Raw genomic sequence first — 6,518 nt, 5'->3', positions numbered from 1 at the left:
CCCTTTCCCCCCCCCCCTTTTTTTTTGACACACTGTACGTTTTATTTTGCTAAACTCCATTTGTTTGCATTCTATACACCTTTTCTTCATCAATATTAACATAGTTGATTACACTTATTTAAATGGTTAAGGATTTCTCGTCTTATTATACTTAAAAAATTAGTATTCCTATAGAAACTCATCTGAGGCTGTTTTTCTTTTCTTTTCTTTTCTTTTCTTTTCTTTTCTTTCTTTCTTTCTTTTTTCCTATTCTCATCTTCAGCATTTAATTTTCTAGAAAAATTTCCAGATTCAGGAGAATCCAGCTGGGGGCCGGCCCGCCAGAATAGCTATGATGTGGCCCAACACAAAATAGTAAACATACTTAAAACATTGTGTGATTAAATTTTTTTTTCATTCAATAACTATATTTATGATATTCATTAGTTACATTAAATGTACTTTGGGGGTGGGTGGGTGGAGTTTCGAGACAGGGTTTCTCTGTGTAGCTTTGGAGCCTATCTTGGAACTCGCTCTGTAGAACAGGCTGGTCTCAAACTCACAGGGATTCGCCGGATAGAACTTCAATTCAATAATGTTTTAATATGATGTCTTCTTTCTTTGAGACAAGGTAGTTGTAGCAGCAGTTTTTCTGATTCTTTTTCATTTTTAATTTCTTTATTTATTTATCTGTTATTTGATTAGGGATTTAAAAACAAACAAACAAACAAACAAACAAACCCTAGAGCTATTTGATATAAAAGACAGCCTACAGCACTAGATAGAGAAACCTTATCTCAACCCTTACAAGGAGAGCCTTGAACAAAATGGCCAGAGCAGTGAAAGTACAGGGACCCAGTCATTATACCAGTGACCTCAGAGGTCACTGGAAAGGCATTACATTCGTACACACACACACACACACACACACACACACACACACACACACACAAAATCTCTTTTTCACTTGACAGATGGGGACAAAATGCTTCCGGGTTGCCTGGTGTCCCCTCCCCCCCACCTTTCACCAGGGTTTGCCGTTTGGATCGCTTGGAGCAAGTTAGACCCTCCCTCAGGGCTTAGGAAGAAAGTCTCAGTCTCTTGTCTCAACTGGTGCAATACCTAAACAAATCATGACAATGAAATCAGACACCTATCTGTCTCGTTGTACAAAATCGAACTCCAAAATTGACGCCGAAACAGTGAGCATGCAGGCAGCCCAGCAGGCGAAACACCCACACACAAATGAAATGATACAGTCAAAAACAAACAAACAGGAACAAAAGTTCAGCATGAGGCTGGAGAGAGGGGGGGGAGGGAGAGGGAGAGGGAGAAGGAGAGGGGGCGAGGGAGGGAGAGAAAGAAGGGAGGGAGAGGAGAGAGCTAAGGGCAGACTCAGTGTCAGTCACGGCACACACCCGGGGACTGGGGGTTCAGATCTCTGTGATAAGCCACTGCTTGTAATAACAGGTTTTTTTTTTGTTTGTTTGTTTTTTTTTTTTTTTCTGAGACAGGGTTTCTCTGTGTAGCTTTGCGCCTTTCCTGGATCTCGCTCTATAGACCAGGCTGTCCTCGAACTCAGAAAGATCCACCTGGCTCTGCCTCCAGAGTGCTGGGACTAAAGGCGTGCGCCACCACCGTCCAGGCTTTTTGTAATAACAGTTCTTCAAAAATGCACAGTAAGTGGCTGGAGAGGTGGCTCAGCAGTGAAGAGCACCTGGCTGCTTTCCCAGAGGTCTTTCTCGAGTTCAATTCCCAGCAACAACACGGTGGCTCACCACCATCTATAGTTTTTAAAAAATGCACGATGAGTCCAACATTACACACACAAGAGACTCGGTGCCCAAATATATAAAGACATCCCCACCCCTGAGCGCCAGAGAAGTCTCCTTTGCTCTTTGACAACAACAACAACACACACACACACACACATACACACACACACACACACACACACACACACACACACACACACACACACCCAGGATAATCAGGATGACACAGATAGACCCTGTCTCTCAAAAAACAATAAAAAAGTTAAATTTAAATAAATAGACATAAACACAAATATAATTCACTTGGCATCAAACAAACAACAGCCAGCAGTGCTGGGCAAACTGATTTATGAGGGGAAGGGTAAGCCCCGGGCTCCAGTAAACCCCAATGCCATTCAGGCCTCTTCCTTTTTTATCTCCCACCCTCCCCCACCCCACCCCCACACACCACCCTTTGGTTTTTCAACACAGGGTTTCTCTGTGTAGCTTTGGAGCCTATCCTGGAACTCACTCTGTAGAGCAAGCTGACCTGGAAAGGACAGAGATCCACCTGCCTCTGCCTTTGGAGTGCCAAGATTAAGGGCTGCTGCACCACCACCACCACCACCACCACCACCACCACCAGGCTCAGGCAGGCAGGCAGGCAGGCAGGCAGGCAGGCAGGCCTCTTTCATATTTTACTTTTTTTTTTTTTTTTTTAACTCGGAGATCCAAGTGCTGGGATTAAAGGCATGCCTCACCACACCAGGCTTCCTTTTATTTCTGTAACTCTGGGAATGTTTTTCTCTGTGCCTGTTTTTAATTTTTTATTTATTCCATTATTTTACTGTACATTTATTTTAATCTCAAAAATGTATTTATTTGTCTCTGGGTATGCCTACATGTGCACACAAAGTGAGTGAGTGTGTGTGTGTGTGTGTGTGTGTGTGTGTGTGTGTGTGTTGTATGTGTGCATGCATGCCTGGGGGGGCGGCGCGGAATCACAGTTCTAAACTTTTTGGTAAATGCTCTTAGCTTGTAAATTTTGGCAAATGCTCTTAGCTTGCAAGCATGGCCCATTACCTAATGAAAAGCTCCTGCAAACTATGGTAAAGTGTGATTCTCTGTTCATTGCATGTACCTGCCCTCAGGGTCCTGTCTCTGTCTTTCATGATCACTGAACTCTCTTAGAACTGGATGACAAAATGCACATCTTTACATGAAAATGACAGGTCACTGCCCTCTGATTTGTTTGATTCTTTTATTTAAAAAAGTAAAGATTTCATAACTGGATGTCAATCTGTAAAAGATCTGTCACCACGCACAAAACTCAAGTCCAAGGGGGTCGACATAAATCCAGGGACACTAAACTTAATAGAAGAGCAAATAGGAAGTACTCTGGAACGCATCGGCACACCAGCAGCACAGACACCGAGCACAACAATTGATAAACGGGACCTCTTGAAACCGAGGAAGCTTTTGCAGGGCAAAAGACACGGTCAGTAAGACAAAAAGACAGCCTACAGAGTGGGAAAACACCTTCACCAACCTCACATCTGACAGAGGACTGATCTCCAAAGTATATAAAGAACTCAAAATACTGAACAATCCAATTTAAAAAAAAAAAAAAAAAAAAGGGCTGAAGAGCTCTTCAGAGAATTCTCGAAAGAAGAATCACAAATGGCTGGAAGACATTGAAAGAAATGCTCAACATCCTTAGGTGGATCTCTGTGAGTTCGAGGCCAGCCTGGTCTACAGAGCTAGTCCGGGACAGGCTCCAAAGCTACAGAGAAACCCTGTCTCGAAAAACCCAAAGAAAAATCAATCAAGAACTCAAAAAATAAAATAAAACTCCAGGAGCAACATTTTTCTCTCTGTCTCTTTTTAATTTCTTCTCCTGTTAACTTTTTAACATTTTAGTTTAATTTCAAAATGTGTTTATTTATGTGTCTCTGGGTGTGCCACTCTGTGTGTGTGCATGCATGCCTGGGGCGGGGGTGGGGGGTGGGGGTGGGGTAGTCGTAGCTCTAAACTTTTCAGGTACACTGCACTTTTCTTGGCTATTGACCTCACCAACATGGAAGCATTCACGATGATGTCAGCCATCTTGGCGAAGGGACCTCACCAAGATGGAAGCTACCATGTGACATGCTAGGCAAGGTCCTTTTTGTTCTCTTTGTTTCCTAGCCTCTAGAGGGCCAGAACTGAAAACAGAAGGTCACTAAGCCCCTCTCTCTGCCTCCTGAATGCTGGGATGAAAGGCATTCACCACCACCTCCCTGCAGGCAAGAAATGCGTATTTACAGACCGGGGAAAACAACAACACACAGACACAGACACAGACACACACACACACACACACACACACACACACACACACACACAAAACCAAACAAAGAAGATCCAGAGACCCTAAGGAGCTGAAAAGATGGAGTGAGATCAGCCTCACTCCCACCCACCAGCAGTTTTCCAGCTACTAAAAGAGTCTTGCAAACTGTGGCTAAATATGATTCTCTGCTCATTTCATGTGCCCTCGGTGTCCTGTCTTTTTCTTTCATGATGACAGAACTCAACTTAGGAACTTATTATACTCCTGTATGCAGGCAGGCAGGCAGGCAGGCAGGCAGACAGACAGACAGACAGACAGACAGACAAAATTAAATAGACATAAACACAACAGACAATAGTGCTGGGGGACTGATTTATGAGGGGAAGGGTAAGCCCCGGGCTCCAGGCAACTTCATGCCATTCAGGCCTCTTTTCTCTCTCTCTCTGTCTCTGTCTCTGTCTCTGTCTCTGTCTCTCTCTCTCTCTCTCTCTCTCTCTCTCTCTCTTTTTAAACTCAGAGATCCAGCAAGTTGTTGGGGAGGTAGGTGGCTTGAGAGGGTTAGGGTTAGGCTGCTTTCCCAGAGATCTTTCTTGAGTCAATTCCCTGCAACTACACAGTGTCTCACAACCAAGTATATTTTTTTAAAAAAATAAAATAAAATAAATACACAATGAGTCCAACATTCCTTACACAAGAGATGCAGTGGGATAATTTGTCAGGAGCACAGATAGAGAGACACTCAGAAACCTAAAAATGACTGAATTCAAATTAACAACGAAGGTTTTCTCCAACTCCAACAAGAAGGTAATGCTTAACTGGAAGGCAACAGATATGCATATCTAAGTAGAGAAGTGGAGCTGTGGCCTCACCCTTGAGCCTTTCTTCCCTAAAGTTTCTGGCACAAGGTCAAGAGGTTACATGGTAACCTTGAACTTTTCTTTTCTTTTTTTTTTTTTTTTTTTACCTTGAACTTTTCTTGCCTGTTGGTCTGTGCATCAATGCAGGGCGGCGGCGGTGACACACGCCTTTAATTCCAGCACGCCTTTAGGACAGCCTGGTCTACAGGACAGGCACCAAAATTACTCGGAGAAAACCTGTCTTGAAAAACAAAAGAAAACAAATTCTGTGTATCACACTCCTGCCTGATGCCCCCAGAGGATAGAAGTGGACATCAGGGCCCATGGGACATTTCTCACCAGTCATTTATCACTGCATGAGGGAGGAATGGGAGAAAACAGAAATCTGGAATAAAAGAGACGAGACGGGGGTTGTGGGGGGGCGGGGGGCGGGAAGAAAATGAAATGAAAACATGGCACTACACAACCTCTGGCACACAGTAAAATCAGTCCTATGAGTACCCTTACAGATCTAACTTCCCACCTTAAAAAAAAGGCCGAGAGCGGCCCAATTTTCTAGCTCACTGTGTGTGTCTGATGACTGGCTGAACTTTGGCAATCCCAAAGGAAGAGGGCTGTTTGTGAAGGCAGAGCAGGCCAAGTCATGAGAGAGAAGGTGAGGCTTTATATATATTTTTATATATATCGCCAGATGTTGGTGGGGCATCCCAGCACTGGGGGGGGGGGACAGGATTTCTCTGTGTAGCCTTAGAGGCTGTCCTGGGTCTGTGTGTGTGTGTGTGTGTGTGTGTGTGTGTGTGTGTGTGTGTGTGAGAGAGAGAGAGAGAGAGAGAGAGAGAGAGAGAGAAAGAGAGAGATGAAGTTATGATCCAGACACTTGCTAGCAGAGTTCAAATTGTCTCACCAAGATGGAAGCAACCATGTGTAGCATCAAGGAAGATAAATCAGAATGACAGGAACAGTATCATATCATACCCTGTGTGCACACTGAGCTGTCTAATGTTCATAGTAGTATCTCTCTCTCTCTCTCTCTCTCTCTCTCTCTCTCTCTCTCTCTCTCTCTCTCTTTTAAAATTAGACTAAAGATGATTTGTTTCATTTTTTTTAATCTCCAACTGATAACCACTGGCTATGGAAATGTTGTTTTTCTCTGCAACAGAGTCTCACTACTGAGTATATGAACCACACACACCTCTTTCCGTTTGGTTGTTTTACACAGGGCTTCCCCTGTGTAGTTTTGGCTCCTTTTCTGTAGCCCATAACCCCCACCCCCACCCGGCAGGCTATCCCAAAGTTTAAACCTTCTGTTTTGATATTAATAACGATTAAGTTTTCCTAACAACAATTTCTGAAGGAAGATGGGGCCCCACCCACAACAAAAATTCTACCTGGTTTGGGTTGGGGATTTAGCTCAGTGGTAGAGCGCTCGCCTACCAAACACAAGTCCTCAGCTCCGCCCGGAAAATTAAAAAAATTAAAAATTAATTAATTAAAAATTCTACCTGGTTCATAATGATGCTATTGAGCCGTTTGGACTACAAACCGTCCAGTAATTCCAAGGAAGGTGTAATCCATCTTACACACAAAAAGCAAACAACA

General features: G+C 43.6%; 1 long non-coding RNA gene across 1 annotated transcript; it reads right to left on the bottom strand.

Annotated features, from left to right (window-relative positions):
• Positions 1–430: 430 nt before the first annotated feature.
• On the bottom strand, positions 431–5,517 carry LOC143270343 (uncharacterized). Its single transcript, XR_013047484.1, has 2 exons — positions 5,027–5,517; positions 431–4,988 (listed from the first exon to the last, which is right to left on the bottom strand). It is a non-coding gene; the product is annotated as an uncharacterized LOC143270343 (long non-coding RNA).
• Positions 5,518–6,518: the final 1,001 nt, after the last annotated feature.

Source organism: Peromyscus maniculatus, chromosome 23 (genome assembly GCF_049852395.1).
Source record: "Peromyscus maniculatus bairdii isolate BWxNUB_F1_BW_parent chromosome 23, HU_Pman_BW_mat_3.1, whole genome shotgun sequence".
NCBI classification, from domain to species: domain Eukaryota; kingdom Metazoa; phylum Chordata; class Mammalia; order Rodentia; family Cricetidae; genus Peromyscus; species Peromyscus maniculatus.
This window is presented reverse-complemented; position numbering and strand designations above follow the sequence as displayed.